The 21,616-nt window shown below is 36.3% G+C and overlaps 1 long non-coding RNA gene across 1 annotated transcript; it reads left to right on the top strand.

Annotated features, from left to right (window-relative positions):
• Positions 1-1,143: 1,143 nt before the first annotated feature.
• LOC136849109 (uncharacterized) lies at positions 1,144-16,112 on the top strand. The gene is made up of 4 exons (XR_010856237.1): positions 1,144-1,755; positions 9,629-9,795; positions 11,932-12,076; positions 14,752-16,112. It is a non-coding gene; the product is annotated as an uncharacterized lncRNA (long non-coding RNA).
• The last annotated feature ends 5,504 nt before the right edge of the window (positions 16,113-21,616 follow it).

The raw sequence follows: 21,616 nt of genomic DNA on the forward strand, positions 1-21,616 counted from the left end.
AATGTTAAACCACAAATATCTTTTAATATCCAAGTCATCATACCTCAGGACTAACTTACACCCTAGGGGCATCATAATTATTAAGTGCTTCGTCACTAGTGGGATTCGAGCCGCTGCCTGGTTCACAAACAACAATGTACAGTGACTTTAGACCACTGAGCTTACCATTCAGCTATCATGGTAGATGTTGGTTAATATCGATACTAAGTACAAAGCTGAATGACAGGCATATGTATATCAGAGTCGACATCAACTTGCACCTCTCTTCATGGCTTAGTGGTCAGAAGTTATCTTCAGCTTCTTGTCTCAGAGTCCTCACCAAAGTAGGTGTGGGTTCTCCATCTCTTCTTATTCTTCCTGAAAATTCAAGACGACCCAGTGCAAACCTCTTCCAGGAGGCAATCCTTGTTTGTAAATGAAGGTGGTTTTTTATGGTGATACCTAACGAATATTACAAAGCCACATTTCAAGACTTTAACATTTGTACCCATGATCAATGATTGCTCCTATTCTCATTATTTCCGCAGTTTCTCGAATTTACCGGATGTTCTTAAAAGGAGGAAAGTTGTTGAACCAGGATAAAAGGGCTGGATGTTGATGCCACAGTCTGGTGATGTGTGGAACGGGTCAAAGGCATCTCTCCGTTTCATGTAAGTCATTGATACATTCGACTTGCTTTTGACTAAGCGTATCAAATTTTGTTTTCACTGTGAGAAGGATGTTTTCAGATTATGGGGTAGGATAATCACTCTCTCTCTCTCTCTCTCTCTCTCTCTCTCTCTCTCTCTCTCTCTCTCTCTCTCTCTCTCTCTCTGGTTCCAATGTTTTTTTTTATTCAAGGGAAGTGATTTTGAGAAGGAAGGTATTTCGATGACAAAAGTGATTTCTGTTGAAATAATTTTTTTTTATTCTGTTTTCCTTTCCAACCGCCCAGTCTCTCTCTCTCTCTCTCTCTCTCTCTCTCTCTCTCTCTCTCTCTCTCTCTCTCTCTCTCTCTCTCTCTCTCTCTGTTAAAGATAATATTAAGTAAGGTAGCATTTCTGACGGGTATCATGTTCCTTAATAAAATAACATTCTTGTTCAAGAAGGTGGTTGAGGAAAGTACTCTTTTTATAAGAAAACTATGTCACTTTTCTTAAACAGCTCTGAGACAGACAGAAAGACAGACAGATTACCGAAAGAGGGAGAGGGGCGAATTTTAAATCACCATTTTACTGTCATAGACAATCTATCCAAAATTATTTTTTATGCACGTATGCGTTTGTTTTTTGTTTCTTGTATTTACTTATTTACAAAAGTATATGGCCTTCCATGGCCCTAGTATTATTATCACTATTTTCATCAAAAACTTTTTCATTTCTGAAGCTTTCATTTGGAAACTGTTTTGCTTTCTAATGCAGTCAAAGTTGTAAACAACCCAATAAACAACCCTTGCCCTTTTTGCCTTGACGTTCGTAAACTACGAAATCCTTCTTCCGGGAAAAAAAAATTACGAACATTATTTTAACTTGTTCTTCTTTTTATCTTTTTAGAAACCATTAAAACGAAGTCTTTATTGTAACTCATAAGATATACATAAATGATAATTTTTGAAAAATTGGAAACTGGCTCCTTGGAAATGTTGGAATGGGCAAGAGAGCAGGTTTGGAGCTGAGAGTTTAGACATTCTCATTTTCACCGACAACGTCGTAGTGTTAAGATATCGCAGAATAATCTTTGTGAAGGAGGAGTTCCCCTGGAAAGGCCCGGTTCAAGGTTAGTTTGTGTTGTATATTTTGCTGTCCACGTTAGCTTTTTAAAACTAATATAAGGAGAATTAAATATTTTCAACACTTAAGCATATATATGTTGTAAGTCACCGTCATGCCTTAGTGTTAGTTTATGAAGTAGACTGAATGTAATCGCACCCTTTGGCTGAAGTTCTTGAATGTCATTAAATGAGCAACTTTTGTGCAGAACTTAGTCGAGCCACACAAATCCATGCGTGAAAAGAGGGAAACCTTGCAGGGCAACTCTGGAAGTTGAACGGTTGCCTTAGGTTCTCAAACTGTGAGGCCTTAATTTTCATGGTTGTTGGCTTTTATGAAACTTCCATTGTACATAGAATTTCCATCCACACCAATCCACTACAATTCATGCTTTTATTCATCAGCATCATAGCCTTCGCTGTTTTTTTTTTAAGTGTGGTTTCCAATTTAACCACTTAATTCTTACTATCCTAGTATGTTAAAATTACCACCAAGTTTGGGGTGAAACTTGCGTGACCTGAGGGAGATCGTTTTTAGTTCGAAACAAGTACTTATTCTCTTAGGTTTAGTTGAATTAAATTTATTGATAAACTCCGCGGATCTTGGTTAGTTTAGGCTGGCCCTGTTTTGGGGGGAAACAAGGGGATATTCTGTTTGTCTAGATTAAGCCGGCCTTGTGCTGGCACGGGAACTTGCGCCTCGGCAGCTCCTAAAAAGGTTGGTATTACTTGTACAAACACTGTTCGCAGTACTTTAAGAACATTTGTGCTAACATTAAGAACATTTGTGCTAACATTCGCTGGCACTGAAGTACTCGTATATCATTGTAATTCATTGTTCCACATGAAATCAAATGTGTAGTCTGTCTCGAAGATATCTATGGTTAGGCTTAAAGTGCGACTGAAAACAGGTTCCCGAAAAATTCTTTGTTTCTTAAAGAACGGTATTTATTTTATAAACCCGTGCGATATTACACCACGTAAGTTTATTTTCATACCAAGTGTGGGAGCGTTTATTCAAATATTTGTAACTCCGGATAATGCGTAAAGTTTGGTGCTGTGGTAAAGTTCGGTTTTAGCTTGAGGGAAAATCAAAGCCCCCAAAAGCATAGGTGAGTGGATAAATAGCAAGAGCTAGAACAATGGACAAAAACGTACACTATCCATAAATAGCATCAAAGGAGTTGCTGAGGTAACTGGGAATGGACAGTCATGGTTTGTCTCGGCTAGTTGCCTTGCCATTTAAGAGTTTGACATAAGTAAAAGCAATAAGAAATACGAAGGCTGCAATATGAGATTATTAGTAAAACTCATTGGCTAGAGTGGGGAATCTCCACTACCAATCTTTCCCCACCCACAAGCATAACCGACATGCCCTCCACCACCTACCTTTCCCAACCGCTACCCCAGTTGAGTTTGCGCACCCAATCTTCGCCCTTCATTTGGAATTGATTGACATGAAGGAATGTTCCACTGGAATGATTTTGATAGTAATATGAATATTAATATGCGAGATTAATCCACCATAAGCAAGTGTACTTAAGGTTTTCACGTTTTATCCCGGTTGTACCTGTAACAGGAACAGGTGAACAGTCATATGTATAACTTAATTGTTGTATGCGAACTATAAGTAAGGGCACACCGCGAGGTGGGGATCGAATCCCCGTGACTGGACGTGCCCACCACCTGTTTCATCTCGCAGGGTGTTTGATTTTAGATATTTAGTCCAATAGGCACAAAAGTATGAAACTGATTATTATGAACTTAATTCACTTTGTGTCGGCTAAACGTAAGTGGCGAATGTAAACTCTTAACATGTTAGGGGGCTTTGGAAAACATTGCTCCCAGATTATTCAGTTAGTAGTACAGGGATTAGTTTTACGAAAACTTAGAAATTTAAAAGCTGAGCCCTAATTTAAGAAATGGTAATTTCCGTGAAATTATTATCTTCGAAAATGTTTAATTGTATAATTGTTCTAACGTGATTTTACTTAATATTTATAACTGATTCTTATTCCGTCCGTTCTTGAGGCAACATATTGAGCGGATTGGGTGCCGTATGGTCAGAAAGTCCTGTTCCCACCTTTTTTGCCCTTGCTCGTGTGTGCCTTCCAGCTTTCTGTAAATAATGGGTTGCATTGGCTATTTTACCTGAAAAAATAACCTAAATTCCTTGTTCTGGTTGTATGAACTTGGCTCTCATCGGCGTTTCACGTACTAAGTACAGGCCTATTAACAGTAATTTTGGTGGCGCATTAATTTTCAATTGTTGTCCGTGTTGGTAGGTTTAAACATTATGGATATACTAAAGGTTTTACGATGGTTACCGAATACAATAAGGTATGCGGATACATCTTTATTACCAAACAGGCAACCTGATGCCGCATCTCGTATCGTAATACAACTGAAAACTAAATCTATTCAGTAAAACGCAACAGTAAACATTGGTGGCGCTTTTACAAAAAGATTGGCAAACTGTTTAGTACATGCCGGAGAGAATTTTAAGTGAAAGGACTGAGATCTGAGGTTGGAAGGAAACACAGTTGTACTGTACATATAGACATACGGAAGTGGTGTTATAATCTTTGCTCTGATCGCTTATCTTGAAATGTCGAAAATTCTAACTACTGGGGTTATGACTTAACATAGGAGGATAATCATCCAGTGTTTTGCAGAATTAATTTGTCAAAATCCTCAGCAGATGACTTGATACTTGTCAAAATATTCGGCCCTTAAAATAAAATTTTTAAATTTTCCTATGTTGAAAAGCAAAAATGTTCTCATGGGCTTTTTTTATAACAGAAATTGCTTAACCTTGAATGTATATAGGAAAAGTTAATGCATACCAGGAAAAAATTTGATACATAATGAAAGTTGCGAATTAGTTAATATATGTAACCGCTCGCTCTGTAAAAACTGATAGCGTATGTTCTCGATTGATACTATCGTTTTGGTTAAATTTATTTCAGCCTTGCCATAAATTAACCTATCAGCTCCGTACCAGGATTAAACAATTCACAAGTCTGAAACACGGTCGTGAACTGAAAATACGAAACGAAGCTCGGTTAGCAATGTGGAATGATCAAGATTTTTCCGCATAGAGCATTAAGAATTCTTAACCTCAGGAGACTGAAGTCCTGAATTCACTTGTACAATTATTATAGCGATATCTATCTGCAGAAAGTAAGCAGGCTAGTAAGGAGGTTATGACTAAAAGAATGATTCATTTTGTGACTATCACTAGTGACTAATCAGATATATAGAAACCGAAAGTTGGTTTACTATTGTGCATGCTGTTTTTCTATTAGACCAGAGTTATATACTAAAGGTCAATAATAAATGGAAGAGATAATTTTTCTTTAAAATTTCAAAACATGTCCGGACAACTTCCAGTAAAATTCTCTCTCTCTCTCTCTCTCTCTCTCTCTCTCTCTCTCTCTCTCTCTCTCTCTCTCTCTCTCTCTCTCTCGACTTAGCAGGTGACGAAATGCCTCATTTATTTGCCATAGGTTGTTGCCAGACGACTTTGAAGATAATTTGGCATTTTTCTACCATAATATCCTCGCGGCAAATATTTTACTTTGACATATGTTCAACGCAGGCTTTCTCAGCATGAACTTGACAGAAAGGTTTTAGAGGGACTGAATTACAGGCTGATCTATGAGCAAGAGCTCTTGCTAGCAAAACGCCAGTTAAGCAATAACAGGAGATTTAAGGAATTAGAGAGAGAGAGAGAGAGAGAGAGAGAGAGAGAGAGAGAGAGAGAGAGAGAGAGAGAGAGATATTAATCGGGCACTAGTGCCCGACAATTAAGGTATTAGCTGATAAGAAGATATTTTAGGAAAAGTCTGAATAGCACAGTATATTCGGCCTTTGGATGGATTATGCTTTAGTACCATGTGAATTTCTTTGTAATAGACTTTTTCTGGTATAGCATGGCACAACGGTACTTCTGGAAGGATCTGGTTAATCAGTTTGATGTAATGGACTAATTTACGCGCTGGCGGTTACTGGTCTCTGACGCCACTTGTTGCTATAACGTTTTGCAGCAAGATCCTGTTTTAACCATCGCATTTCAGTTTCTGAGGGTTCTTAGTAATCAGTAGCCACTTCCTTTATTTTGAAAACTGGGTTACAAAGTTTTTAAAACATTACTTTCTTAACAGTTACTATTTTTCTGTTCCTTTTTCATGTATATGGATCATAGATATAGTATGAGATTACGACACTTGAAAAAGTTAACTTGAGAAGTCGAAGTTGTATGATAACAATTACTCCTCCATTCACACAAAACTGCTTCTCGAGAATCTGCAAAATATTCAGTTTAAATATAACGGTGTACCTTTCAGGACTCTTCAAACTTTGAGTCTTGACAGTTTATCGTCAAATGCTTTTCTCACAACAGAATAAAAGAATAGAAGAGGGACTAATGTTAATAGTACAGCAGTTCTTTCCGGATATTAATGCTAGCGCTGATAGCGGTTACCTAACTACCTTTAAATCGAAATAGGTAGTTCGATGTGTGTAGAGGAACATAACAAATTTAAGTATCTTTAATAATTTAGATTCCAAAGGGCGAGAGATATTTGGCTAAGTTATACAGTTTAGCTCGTTTTTAATTTATGGTGTTAAGTGAAACAAGAGTAGGGATACGGGATGAAAGTTAAGTTTGCACATTGAAGAAATACAGCAAGCAAAACGCCAGTTGAAATATTAAGAAAATATATTAATAGCAATGTTTATTGCACCGCAATTGTCACCTAGGGTATCACGATCCGCGATATGTAACCGTAAGTAATCAAAGTTAGTCATGAGTATTGATAGTTTCAGGTAGAGCTACAGTGATCATCTCACACCATTGCAATACCTTCGTGTCCCTGCTATCCTTTATCATTTATCGTCTTTTAGTGATTTAATAAATTCCCACAAGGATGGGTAATTGCCAGATTCTATACACAGAGAGCATCTGCTCTTAATTGCTTTTAACAGGCAGTACTACTATACTAAGCACATACTTACGGTAAGCTGCTTATCTTGCCCCACTCCACCGTATATGTGTTAATAGGCATATTAAAGGAATCGTAGAATTACTCTTCCAAAACACCGAAAATAAGGTGTCTAATTTTTTCGAGAACGACTTGATATTTTCATTCGTCCTAATATGAAGTGGGAGCCTTTATACAAAATTTGAGCTGCAGTTTTGAAGTCTCTAAAACCAGCTTTTTAAGTGCATCTTGGTTCAGTAACTGACAAGGTCAGGTTACTTTAGCCCCGTATCTACAAAAAATACTGTGGATTCAGTAACGCAGTTATTACATTAGAAAAGAATTCGCTTAGGTTTGTTCTTGGATGAATAGTTATATATTTTGGTCTTTTTACTGTAAAGACGTGCATCAGAAGGTTTAACCCCGGTAGTAAAGGCCATGGCTTTTTGAATATCTCTTAAGTCCCAGTTAACGGCAGACTGTGCCATCGCAGACTGTTCCTGAAGCGTGGCAGACTTAGTTCACAATGGGTTGGTGAAGAGGTGGTGAGATGTAATACAATAAAGATGAAGGTTGGCAGGAGCTTGTTAGTTCACAAAAAATAATTTCGATGGATGGGCGTTGACGGTCCAGATTATGTAAAAATGATCAGCAGTAGAATCGAACATGGCAGTCCAAATTTATAATTTGAGAGACTCTCCCAGGAATAAAAGCATTAGCAGTTATCTTAATATCGTCTAAAGTCAATTGAAAGCAGACTAATTTTTCATTCCAGTGAGTAATCACTTTTAAAATGCTATCAAGAATTTTGTGCCCCGAGAAAACAGTCCACCAAAAAAGGGCAACCTTCCAGCGGGGTTCAAAAATGTTAGATGTTAAGTGAGTAGGTTCTGAAGTTTTTTTTGTAAATCGCCAATAGTCGTCCAAAAGTCAAAGCAAATAACCAGAATGATATCCATCTACTGAAACTGGAAGGAAAGAGATTAGGGAACAAATGAAATATTTTAATTTTCTCATTAATTTTACTACCTGTATATGATTTATTGGTAAAATCAGATGTAACTGTTTGATGCATGTGCATGGTAACCTTTTAAGTCTAGAGAATGTACGCCAATATAATTTACAAGACTGAAGGTTGTACAGTGTCTCTCTCTCTCTCTCTCTCTCTCTCTCTCTCTCTCTCTCTCTCTTATTAACTATCGTATTTGATCAGAATCCTTTTGTTTTTACTGTTGAATCTTATTGCCGTTGTATAATGTTATATTCATTTGTTACTTTAGAGATATTTTTCAGTGAGTACTCGGTCGTTGCTGATTCTAAGTATTGTTTTTAAGCCACTGATGAGAAATGATAGTTAATTCGTGGCCAGAAGTCAACCTGACACGACATATCAGTGTTAACAGATTGGTCAGTACCCATTTGCTACATAGGTGTCAAGAGTTAACATGATTTGGATTGAGTTACATTTAAAACTAGGTTTGTTATTGTTGTCTAATTAGTCATGCCAACACAAAGGCACTTCTGGACAGTACTATGGGCTTTTGGTTACCTCGCCCTTCAAGGGTAAGAAATGTGCTGCCAGAGAAAACTGTGTCCCATACGTAGCAAGAATTCACGGGGTCTTATTCAACCAAAGGTGTAGAAATTGATTTTCTGCTTAATGGGTATTTGGGGAAGTGTACTTTAAAATTGTGCGTTATTATTTACCGCAACAAAACCACATTCGCATTTGTTGCTTACGGCAAAAGTTTACTGCAACAAAACCACAGTCGTATTTGTTGCTTATTGCAAAAAAGTTATGCCAGTGACTGAAAAGTCTTTTTAAGTCAAATTTACCTTTGGCCTTGAAGGCGGCCTTATTTTTTTTATTTCATTTGCTGACTCTTTGAAGTAAGGGATCACTAAACTTCTAATAATTCGTATTTTTTCTGGAATTTATCCAAATCTAATGTCCAGATCAAGACCTGAGAGCTCATAGCAAGCTTTACTTTTGAAAGCGATTTCCGTTCTAATTGTTCATATCTATCTTGAAGGAATTATTGTTAACTGGACTGAAAAAGTCTAACCACTGACCTCAGGCATTTTTAGCTGGTTGCTATTAGCCCCTTTTGTTTGTCTCCCTACTGGATTAATCATTTTAAGCATTTGTTTCACGTATCCCTCCCCCCGCAACAACTAAAAAAATTATAACCCTCATAAACCTCAAGTGGCCGACAGGTTGGAGTTCCAAGTGGAATGCAGTTCAGTCGAATGGACATTTTGAAATAGGAATACCGCACGCTGTCAAAAGTACGTTTCTGTGAGCTGATTTGTTTCCCCATAAGCTTCATTAACAATACCTGTATTGAGTCTGTTAAAACAAAAACAATAGTATTAATAGAAGCAGTACTTGCAGGCAAATTTCATAGAGGGGGTGATCTCCATGAGAAGACAAGAGCATTGTTACAAATCTCCCCAAACTTATCAACTTGTAAGTGTCCTTTTCGATATAGTCGTCTTGCAACGGATTTGAATGCCTGACTGTTGACTTAATTTAAAGCTTTTACTAATTCTTTCACCTCTGCCATTTTGAATGTTATTCTTTACTATAAATACATTTATTTGTTGTAGCTTACGCTTCAGCGAATGGTCCTTTCACAAACTTTAGTTACTTCGGTTTTATGGAGAATTGCTTTAATGATATCCATTTTATTTAGCAGCATGGTTTTTTTTCTCACTCGAGCCTTACGCGATTTTCCTTCGACAGATTTTTTTTCTAGGTCATTAAGTAGCGGGCAAGATGATAAACTATGTGAGATATATTTTCTTAAACGCATGTATCTTTTTAATTAGTTTTACTAGTACTAAGGTTCTTTAGAATATTCGGGTTGTGAAGTTGTCCAATTTTCTCTTCCAGATGTGTACAGCTTCCTTTGCGTACAAAATCCAATGGCGAAAAGATGGCAGCACAAGATTTCACTTGGAGAAAACAATAAGGAACTGGGATGGTAAATGAGGAACAGAAAAACAGACAGCGGTACCGGATTTTGAAGGACTTAACCTGGCATCAGGTTTAAAGATGAGGTAAAATTTTTAGTATTTATTAGCTAACTTGAGTGCTACTTAGGCAACGCAGTGGATGAGATATTTGTATTAGGAAACAAAATGAGGAATGTAATGCATCAGGAATTCTTTTGTACGAGGTTGTATGCATTTCTGCAAGAATACATTGATAGATATCAGTACAAATAACTGAAAAATGAAGCGGGACTAGCTTAAGTTTCTCTAATGATAAAAACTGTAGCTAAAGGGGTTTGTACACAAAGAAAGACTACTTAAATCGGATTTATCTTTATTATACATTAGTATTGTTCTTGCATATATTAAGAAATCTTAAGATTAAATAGTTTATAGTGGTAAATACCCTCGGATATTGCTCATCTGGTTCAACGTTGTTTATTGTACAGTACTTAATTTTTCCAGAGTTTCAAATACTTATTTCCTCGAGATGGTATTCTAAAACTTGAATTGCTTTACTGTTGCTCAGCATTCTTAGCGTTTACTTTTTCACTACTAAGGGATTCAGAGCCGATGAAACATGGTTTTTCGGCAACACCTTTTTATCAAAGCATCGGATAAAGGTGAAAGTTGGCAAGTATATATTTTATAACCCTGCCTAATTTTTACAAGTATTATTTAGTACCTAAGTGCAATAGTTCTGGTACTTATTAGAGTAAAAAGGTGTTTCCTATGACAGAGCCATCAAAATCGCAGGTATGGGTTTTGAACACAATAGTGATGTTAACCTATGACGTCATGAGGCTCCACCCACAGTGAAGACAAGTTCGCATCCGTGGCTCTGCCCACTTCCCGATGACGTATTCACTAATTGATATTAGTACCCAAGGCCAAACGGAAGAGGTCTGCTCACTTTCGCCCAGATCCCCCATGTAGGCAGAGCTTTGTCTACCTCCTTAATGCATCATCCGGTGAATTGCCTTAATGAGTAGTTAACCCAGGTGGGAGGCGACTCCATCCGATTGGGTAGACCTCTCTCGGCCTTTTTAATACCAATCCTATGCTTCAGCGATATCAGTGATAGCAGATGGGTTTGTCATTGTCCCCTGATTGCATTAGCATTCTCAATTTTATTATTATTACGATTATTATATTTTGTGGAAGTTTCATCGCAACTTCCAAGCAGTTGTCGGGACTCAGTTGTTAACTTGGAATTCTTCCATTTTCGTGATAGTCGTATTGTTTCTACTTTACAAATAATTCAATGTATATAATTCATCCACATAACAAACCAGTTTATAGCTCATTTGTTGGATCTACATCTATTCAGGGCGGGAATACAAAAAGACAATCCGTTTTGTTGTACCTCAGGTTTCGACACTATAGCCTTCTATTTGCTGTTGCAAGAGGTGAGTGTTGCCAAGTAATTGTTACCCAGTACTGTATAGAAATAATTACCTATTCACGCTATAGTAAATCTTGCCATGGGTCTTCTCGTTTGTATGCAAAGTGGCAAGCCGTAGCACAAATGCAGTCTTGCAACCACCGGGACAGTTTCATATCCTGCTGGCCATTATTAATTTTGTTGAAACCTAGACTTGTGTAAGCAATCCATTTACAGTCTACCTGGTGGATGGGCGGAGCCTCATGACCTCATTATGCTAACGTCACGAATTGTTTTAGGGTTGTAAAATGTACACTTGCCAACTTTCACCTTCATCCGATGCTTTGATAAAAAGTTGTTGCCGAAAAACCGTGTTTCATCGGCTCTGAATCCCTTAGTAGTTCTCGCCATTCAAGCACTAATTGTATTATGTGGTAAACAGTTTTACATTTACTTCAACCCATGGGCCTTGACTAGCTTAGAGGGCTGGCTGGCTTAGGACAACTATGGTTAATTGACATAACGGTACTTTTACCAGTGCACCAGGACGTTTTTGGTAATCGCCAAGTATCGCATGCAATTTAAAGGAATGCTGTAAATTGATGAAACACAAGTTTTGTTTTGTTTGCAGATTTCACTTTTCCTGGCACTAAATAATGCAATCGTACCCTATGTCAGTTAATTTCCAGAAAAGTTTTTCCATAGAGGATTTTTCATGTAAACACTGACTTCTTGTAATCAAGGTAAAACTCTCAGGAAAATTCCTGACGTTACTAAATTTTGCTCCATTTCTGTAATTAATTTTTTTTTTTTACCAGACCGGAGTTCACCCTGGTATGATATTCATAAAAAGGAGCCTTAAGAAGAGACAGTGGAATTGCCAGGCAAACTGTGGAGGAATGAAGTTACCAGATAAGTGATTATCGAGTGCAACCACTTTGTCTTTACTGTGGTACGAAAAAGGTAAAAGCTAATGGGTTAGATTAGCAGATGGTGAAACATTACTGCAAGCATCTCGCATTTTCTTTCATTAGACAATTTTTTCATGACTAAGGTTAGCATTTTAAAGGAAAATAATGCCTTTTAGAATACTGTACTAAAAACGTTTGACGGGTTAGATGTTGAGGCATTGTTAGCAGCGTTCATTCGTAAAGGATTATCCTGTACTTAGTGAAAATAAGCCTTGAAACTGATGCCTCAGGATGTTTATCTTTTTCCCAAGGAATCATCACTTGGGTATTCTGCCCTAAAATATATGACTGCAGTATCTGCAAAAAAATGCAAAACTGAGAAAAATGGTAGATAATGCAGTTTTCCCTTGCCATACTAATAGCTAGTTATAGAGGTATAGTTAATCTTTATTCACTTTGGATATTGGTAGTCGTGACATCATAATACCACTAATCCAATGTTTTAATTACAGATGTCAGTAGCAGAAGTGTCAGTCCTAATTCACATTCCCAGTTCCATTATTTGCTCATCTTTGAATTTTGAACCTGTATACTGTAGTTTAAAATTCCCTGTGCCCAATAAAGTTTACTTTTCTAGTTAAAAGATGCAATTAAATATTAGATTCTTGACGTAGTTGAAGTATTTGATTTCAGTCTTCAAGAATCTATAGAAAGTTACAGGCAAGAGTGGAAAATGTTAATGTCTCTAGTCCACATTGTTTGAAGTTTTTAAATCCTTACCCTACATCATAGATACAGTACACCTTGGCTGTTTTTCTTTTTATTTAGGAGGAGATTTATTAAGGATTTCGGACAATTCCCTGTATCCTATGGCTGAATCAGAATATTAAGGACATTACTGTATCCAATTCCTTGGTGACAGTATTTTCTTCATATGCTTGTGGTTATCGCTGTCTCTCAAGCTATTGGTGTCTCCACTCCTGCTTTTGTTAGCTGTGCTTCCTGTATTGTTTTTTCCATTGGCCAAGCTTAATAGTTGCCTTTGCAGCAGCCAATGTTGGTGGATATACTGCTATCCATCCTGGTTGCCCAAAGGTGATGTTTTGATCATAGGTTCAAATCCCGGGATAATAAAAGTAGAAGTGCACTCATTTGGGAAGAGCATATTGAAGGAATGAGGTATATCTTCAGAATCTGTGACTTCTGACTTAAGGTTTTCCACTAAAGGCTATACTGTCATGGTGGGGACTGTTAAGTTCACCCAAGATTCGCATCTTTCAACCATGACCATTTGTCAGGTTGGTCAAGTTACTGACATCACTTATCTGGTGGCAGGAAGGACAGTTGTGGATTTGCTGTCCATTTTGAGGACCGTTCTAACGACTACTGATGTAGGAGCAGCTTGCTGCTAAAAGGTGGTGAATATGGACACAACCCTCATTGGACATTTTGTGGATGTTTGATGATCCCTAAAAGTGTCCAACGGGTGCTAATTGCAAGATAGAACACAGACTTTAGCTGCAAGGCTCTCTGCTGGGTTCTTTCTTTGTCTTATATCTTTTCTCCTGGGATTTACTGTTTTCATCACTGTTGGCAAGAGCTACCAGATGATAGAAGAGCAGGTGTTCTCATAGCTTTAGCTTTTTTCTTCTTGGTTCCTGTGACCCAGGAGGGAAGACAGAAGTTTCCACCTAACTGTGCCAAGACTCCTGCTTTATCCAGGTGGCCAGAATTTTCTAGGACTCCATCTAGTCTTGTTATAGCTAAAGCATAAGCATGAAAAGAAATACCTCATAGGGTCCTTCGGCCTCTTGAGTGGGTCCTGTCCCAGATCGTCAAGTCGCAGCAAGATGGTGCATGTACTTTGTCCTTTTTCTAAAGCTCATGTTTAAGTGTTTTGTTAGTGGCTGTTTCCTCCAGATGAGTGGGCATACTTCATTCTTTGTTGGGTAGCTATGAATGCAGAATTGGTTATCTTTAAGCTTGTTTTCCACTCCTGGCTCAGTGGCAAATAATCAGGCCAGTATTCAAAATTTCAGAAATGAGTCCTTTATTATTCTTACTACCGTCCTCCATAAACAACAAGGATTTCTGTTGATGTGTCTCGTGAGGGATATTCAACACTAGAGAGTTGCGTTACCTGTATATTCATCAGTAGAATGTGTAGTCTACTAAGGTTACAAGCATGTCTCACAGGAATGGCCCACTAAAATTATTCCATAATTTACATGAGCCAGCCTTGATTGCTGGCTCATTACAATATCCAAGCACTTTTCTGGATCCATCAAATACTTGCAGACATAGTGCATCAGTCATATAGTGATCTCCCACCCATAGACCATCTTTTCTAGGTGTTATGAATCTTGATATGAGAACAGTAAAGAGGGTAGTTGGTTCCTGCTGCTGGATCTAGGCATCACATGGCTAAACGATACTGTTCTTCGTCTGTATGGGAGGCAAAAGAGGGTGTGCTTGTGAGACATTTGAGGCTGTAAATATGGCCATAATATGATTGATGAGTTTGTATGAAAACGCAGTTTTTTCTAACTCAGTTGCGTTATTGATCGTTTTTCAGCATGTTGCATATTACTAAGATAATGCTCAGAACTACTAAACTATTTTTGATTTGTACTTTGATAGGCGTGAAGGTTAAAATTCCATGTATGTATATTGATTAGTATATATTTCTTCAGAATTTTTGGAGAGTAACTCTTGACTTTATTTCAGACTAAGCTTGGTTACTTGTTTGACTGGAATAATTCCACAGCCACAAGATCGGTGTTGATGCACATTGAGAAGACTATCTGGAAGATTGCTTTGCTTACATTAGTAGAACATGGTATCTTTGGCTTACAGGAAAGAAATTTTCGCACCCTATGATTTTGAGTGTAGAAAGAAATGTTTTTTGATGAGGCTTTAAGTTATTTGCTAACTTGTCAGCACAATTAGTCTTACAGGTTATGCTACTGTTATATTGCTAATTTACTGAATTTACTTAAATTTCACTAATTTTCTTAAGTTTTTGTGCTTTGTTTCTTAATATTGAATCACTTTTATAAAAATTAACATGTCATCCAAAGTATTTTTATAGATGTTAAAATTTAAATGTAATTAAATCTTTATAATTTAAATGTAATTAGAACTTTATAATTTAAATTTAATTAGATCTTTATAATCGACAAACTGAAACATTTATTAACTTCTAATAACTTGGGTGCAATTTGTCTTTTTTCACCTTCAATCTTCCAATATTTGCTTAGAGCCTCATCTCAAATCTTATTCTCATCAATGTACAGGTATTGGCATCTATGAATATTATATTGAAGGAATTATTATACGAAGTACGCGGCTTTATCAACTACTATTTCATTACTATTACAGTAAGTTATATAATTTCAGTTGGAAACCTGTCCAATTCCAGTTCTTAGTCTCCTGAGGTGCTCGAAGTTCACTCTTTGTGAATTTGTCGTTGAAGTGTACCTTCCTTTGTGAATTTCTGTAGAGCTTGCTTCCTAGTAGTGATTATGGTTGCTGATCCAAGTCTTAAGCATATGATTACTGTATTGTGGCAAGCTCTTTGTGTGAGAGTTTTCAATTTTACTTTTCCTGAAAGGTACTCTACAGTCAATTATTGTGGAGGGTTTTGCCTTCTATAAGAGAGTGAGCACATAATACGTTCACTATTTAGATGAAATGCCATATTTCCTACGTGAGTTTTGGCAATAATAACCTAATTTAAATTTTCACATAGCATCGTACTGAGTCTCTTTAATACAATAATTATAAAACTTGCGATGGATAGCCCTTGTTTGGCTAACTATTTATTCTTGCCTTATGTTGTTGGATTTGTAAGACTAGTTAATCTTTTAGGTTGGTTTAAAAGTAATAGATGCCTTTTTGAGTTGACTAATTTGCTGTTTTGACTTATTTTGGATGAAAGTTTCATCCATATGGCTGTCATTTCGCAAAACGAACATTCAGAACGTTTTTGGAATATCCAACGAGATTCTTTTGTGTTTAAGGATGTTTTCAAAACTTGTTTGTTTGCCATTGCCCTTATTGGTCTAGGTCGGAAATGACTAAACGTAGCATTGATGAATCCAAGCTTTCGGTAAAATTCAATGGATTTATTTGATTTGTGGTTTTTTTTAATCTGATTCATTTCTTGACAGTTAAATTCTTCCTTTAGATGTTAGCTTGATCCTTCAGCCAGCATAATGGGCATCTCCTGTGGTTGGTCTGTTTAGATTAAGCCAGCTTGCGACAGTAGGGGACCTTACCATGGTTAACAGGCCTGATGATGAACCTGAACTCTAACCACCTGCAGAGACGTCACTGGATAGCTCTTCTAGCTGGAGAGAGTAGTTAAAATTTTCCCCGGTTCTAAACAAACAATAGTCTTTTGACAGCGGTTTCTACTATTTGAGTCCATTTCTAAATCTCAGCTATCTTTATGCCTTCTTGTTGGTGTAGAAGGAATAACATTGGAAGGGTATATGGTAGTGAGAACATCTCGCAACTATTCTACAGTTGTTTACGAGTTCTGAATTTCATTTTCTTTATCCGCTTCGCAGTTGGAATCATAGGGATGGAATGGCGAAGTTCCGCAATAGTCAATAATTCTTTCACACTTCATTTATTTCATTGCCGTAATAAATTATCTTCACGGTTCTTAATAGCTGATCTTTGTAAGAATTGAAATCTCATAAATTTCTTCATATCTACTTAAACTTCCGTTTTTGGAATTTTCTGTAGATTTATTTTAAACTTTGAATTGGTATTTTAAAAATAATTTTTTGCAGCAATCTTTTCAATTCTTTTTTTTTTTATTTGCTTCGATATCATCCCAGTTTTGTTTTATGACGATTTGGGATTGAATATCTGAATTTCATACCTTGTAGCCCTAGACTGTCTTCGTACTTCTGAGTCAATATTATTAAAATAAAAAAATATGGAGTGTAAGTGTCACCACATCCATCATGCAAATCCCATAACCGTCCTGTGATAGGAGCTATCGTGTACTGCAGAAAACAAAACAAGTTACTGGATATTGCTGTGTAGATAAAACATCCATTGCCAAAAATAGCTGTAATTGATGAGAGTAAGACTGATACTAGCTTTAGGTACTTGGTTTTTTGTTAGGTTTAAAAAAGAACTTCTGAAATTTTGGTTTTCAAGGTATGTGATTTTTGGGTGGCCCTTTGAGGAATGGAGTTCTCGTGCAGCCATTTAATTTTCATCTCACAATATTAGAAATTTTCGAGATTAAACTTGACCAGAAACATTTCACCCTTCAGTATCTATGCTTGGGATAATTCTGGATTATTGCTTTCTCTTGTATATTACAGTGGATAATAACGTAATTATCATCTTGTATTTTTAATTTTATATTTGAGATTCTATTTAGAAGAGTATTGTAATCCCCTAGCATATTTTGAATTTAAAAAGAATAATAACATGCAATGACTTGAGGGTCGCTTTTGCATATTAAAGAAAATATCAAATTTCTCCCTCCTTTTAAAGATATTTATTTTTGTGAAATTGATGCTTAGAGCAGTTTAGAATATAGAAGACTCTCTCTCTCTCTCTCTCTCTCTCTCTCTCTCTCTCTCTCTCTCTCTCTCTCTCGCTTTTTTTACAATTCCACTTCTCCTCTCAGAAGAAAAGTTATTGCACGGTAATTGTTGTATCGAGTATGTAGAGAAGAAGAAACAACTGCAGGGTTTAACGAAAGTGAATAAATGTCACACTATAAGAATATACATTTTTTTGTGTACACTTGATTACCAAGGGCTAGCTGAAGATTAACACTTAGTACGGAAGCTGGAAGACTGAAGTTGGTTAACTGGTATTAACAGGGAATTTTTTACACATGAATTAATTAGGTCACTTAAACAGCTGGTCACTGGGGAATCAGGCAATGAAGGGTGCAATTAGGCTTTGAGAAGTTTGATAATCAAAAAAAAAAAAGTGTACGTGCTTTTGATGGTGCAAGACCAAGATCTAGATTTTGGGAGGACGGGATGTTCTTCTGAAACATGGAGACGTATAAACCAGTGGATGGTGCAGCATATGAAAGATTTTGTGAATGTGAGAAATTGTCGAGATTGGTAACTGTGTTATAAAAATACTGCATATGATATTTTGTTGGCTTGCATTTTCTAGGGTCATATTTTAAGAAAGCGTTTTTCTTGTGTGTGTGTGTGTGTGTGTGTGTGTGTGTGTGTGTGTTTGTTTGTAGGGCTACATGAGCATACCTTGAATATTAAAGTATTGAATGTAAGTAACTCAAAAAATGAGAATCTTCTTAAGTTATCCATTAAATTAAAATTACAGAAGTTCTTTTTCCTCTAATACTGATGTCATATTTCAGACCTACCATTTCCCCTCCTTGGTCCTACCTGCTCCCAAAATCAAGATGCTAAAAAAGACGTAAAAAAAAAAAAAGACAACCAGTCAGCGTTCATATGACTGAATTCTCCCCTTGCCCCCCTCCTCCTTCTAGCATCAGCATTTGTCATTGTATTCCTAGCCATAAAGGGCCAAAGGGTCCATGAAGTAAATCTTGCTTTTAACAAGAGGAACCATTGTTCATTTGGGCTGTTTATGAATTTCTACTATGCAGAGCTTGTTCATTCTTTTACTGGTGTAATGAGAGCAGTATTCTATTGTGTGAACTTAAAGATGTTGCAACTTTCAAAATGCTATCTTTTTTTGGTAAACATGTTGGGGAGCTCAGTCCACTTGCAGTCTTGTCAGAACAGATTATTAGGTTCTGTCTTGACAGTCAAAGCCATAACCAATAATTGTCACGTCATGATTTTAAATTGCTCAAAAGCCTAATACCTTTATCAAATTACTGTTAATTTGTAAAACCTTTTTTTTTTTTTTTTTATTTTGAAATTCATAGGTATCTTGAATTGTAGGAGATTGTAATGTCAAATGAACGAGTTTTTGTATAATTTTGTTTTCTGTGGGAATATGTATACACTCAAATTCTGATGACATCAAATTATCAAATGTCATACTTAGTGTGATGCAAGTAGTGTACATTTTGCAGAGTAAAAAGATTTTAATTTAAAGTGAGCTCAAGAATGTATAAATTTCTTTGAGTTAATGTGGAAACTTATTGCCAGAGGTTACTGAAACTTATTTTAAATGTGAATGAAAAGTAAATACAATCAAATTTTAATGTTAAAGTTAATTATTTTGTTTATTATGTCAATGTCTTAAGAATTGGATGAGCGAGTTATCTGGAGTCTTGCATTTCAGTACTTTCTGTTACACTGAGATGCCTGGGCTCTCTAAAAAGAGGTCCAGCTAGGATCATAAATGGCCATTTTGTCTCTGATTTCTACCATTTGTGTCCCTGACATAAAGGAGGGCTAAAGAACTACCAGAGTCATCTTTAGACGACCTGTGTAATAAATTCTTGAATACCTTGTCGTTGGAATGGAATGGAAGCTACCTGGGTGTGTGTGTGTGTGTGTGTGTTGTGTGTGTGTGTGTTTCCATCTGTTGTTGATTGAGGTGTAAAAGTTGATTGAGGTGTAGAAGCTGACCAATCTTGAGAGGTTTAAGGGAGTGAAGTTGACTTGGTTTGAGGAATAAATCTTTGTTGTTTCGAAGATTAGGATCTTGAAATTTTCTTTGCTGTCGATAAATTTTGGAAGTTTTCTTGGATTATCATCTCTTAATTTTCTTGTCACGTGTATTTGATTAGGTGGAAGGTGTCTGAGCAGTGCATTTAATTTTCTTAAATGTACTGCCATGGAATACTGATGTACAGGAATATACCTAATGTAATCTGCAAATGAACAACAACTGGTTTGTTGAAAATTACTTGTATTTCAAATATTAGTCTTGATAAAGAGAATTTTAAGTAACCCAAAAATGCTAGGTAAGAAATTTTTAATAAATTTGTAAAGCTCCCACTCTGTTTTTACGTCATCGGTTTTCTATAGTAATAAATTATTCCTGTGTTCATTTTATTTACCAAGGCCTAAGTTGGGAATTCGTTAAATTTACAAAGCATTGCACCTTAACTGTATAGCCGATGAATACGACACGTTAAAAATTAGCTTAAAATTGGGCACTTCGATCTAAATACTGATGGAGTTTGAGTATGTTAAGGATTGAACTCTTCGTGATAATCAAGGTATTTTGACCAATACGTCACCCACAGAACTGTGCAGTTTTCTCAACATAAATATGATGTTTTCAGTAGTTGGCATCAGTAATTTTATTCGAATTAGAAGACAAAACTGTTCAGAAAATTCCCAGAAGAGTGGAGATAATTAGTAAAGGATATATTATGTGGTGGTTGCCTTCTTGGTGGTATTGATAGAAACATACTTTTACGAAAAGCCATGAAATACATCACTGGACACGTGGATTGATGCCCCAAACGTCAAGAATGCCGTATAAAATCGCCACAGATTTTCAGGTGTTAATCCTGAATGGCAAAGCTTTTGTTATCAGCTTGTAACTTAATCTTGCAAATAAATTCAAAGCCAACAAGGGCAGTAAGTCTTTTAGAAGACCTTGCTCTCAAAAAGGGCCGTTGGTTTGATCATCCATCATTTGTAAGCTGACAGTTGTAAATGAATAAACATTCAATTTGTAAGTGTGTAGTATGTTCAAAGCATTTTAAAATAGTTTATGCTTTAAAAACTGGATGGTTTTCTCACTCTAGCACAGCGTTTTTCAAACCCTTTTTCTGCAACCCACAGCAAGAACCACATTTTGCATTGAGACCCATTATACTCACGTGTAATAAATCAAAGAAACTATTCGCTAGGTTCATTTACTGTATTTAGCATCGACAACTTATAAGCATATTTCTTATATTTCGCACATATTGGAATTATCTATTTGTATGAAAGTAAAAGTATTATTTTTAGAAAAATAAGATTAAAGGAAATTCCGACACAAAGGTAAAGTGAATATTTAAAAAAAAAAAAGTCATTTAATGAGATGGGTGTGCTTGTTTGTTCATAAGCACCCGATTCCAGATAGGAACAGAGGAAGACAATGCTACACGCATACCAGGTTCAGTGTTGAGCTTGTTTCTGTCCTCCGTCTTTGAGTTAATGTTGAAAATCCCAGTTCAAGTACGTACGTAGTTGCAAAAGGCAATAATAATAATAATAATAATAATAATAATAATAATAATAATAATAATAATAGAATAGCCTTTTTACTCAGTAGTGGAAATTCCCCTCGTTCTTAATCCAAAATCAGCACAAATTTAATTTCTCAATCATTCTTAATTGTGAAGTAACAATTAAAATCCAGCAATTCAGTTTCCTCTACAGGTAACAAGTTTAACTCAATTATTGATTCAGGACTTTGGAAAGCAAATGGATTTTTTATCCAAAGGCTTTTTTTCACTGGTTCAAAGTTCTTTTCAGGAGAAATACTTCTCAAAGCTTTCAGATACGCAAGTGAGATGACAAAATCTCTAGTTTTAATCCTCTTATGAAAAAACTGTTGGCAACTAGCCATTTAATTTTGGAACAACCTTGTTAAATGATTAACGATTCAAGACGAGAGAGTGTGTGTGTGGGTGGGTGGATTGCCAGAGTAGTTG

Source organism: Macrobrachium rosenbergii, chromosome 20 (genome assembly GCF_040412425.1).
Source record: "Macrobrachium rosenbergii isolate ZJJX-2024 chromosome 20, ASM4041242v1, whole genome shotgun sequence".
NCBI classification, from domain to species: Eukaryota; Metazoa; Arthropoda; class Malacostraca; order Decapoda; family Palaemonidae; genus Macrobrachium; species Macrobrachium rosenbergii.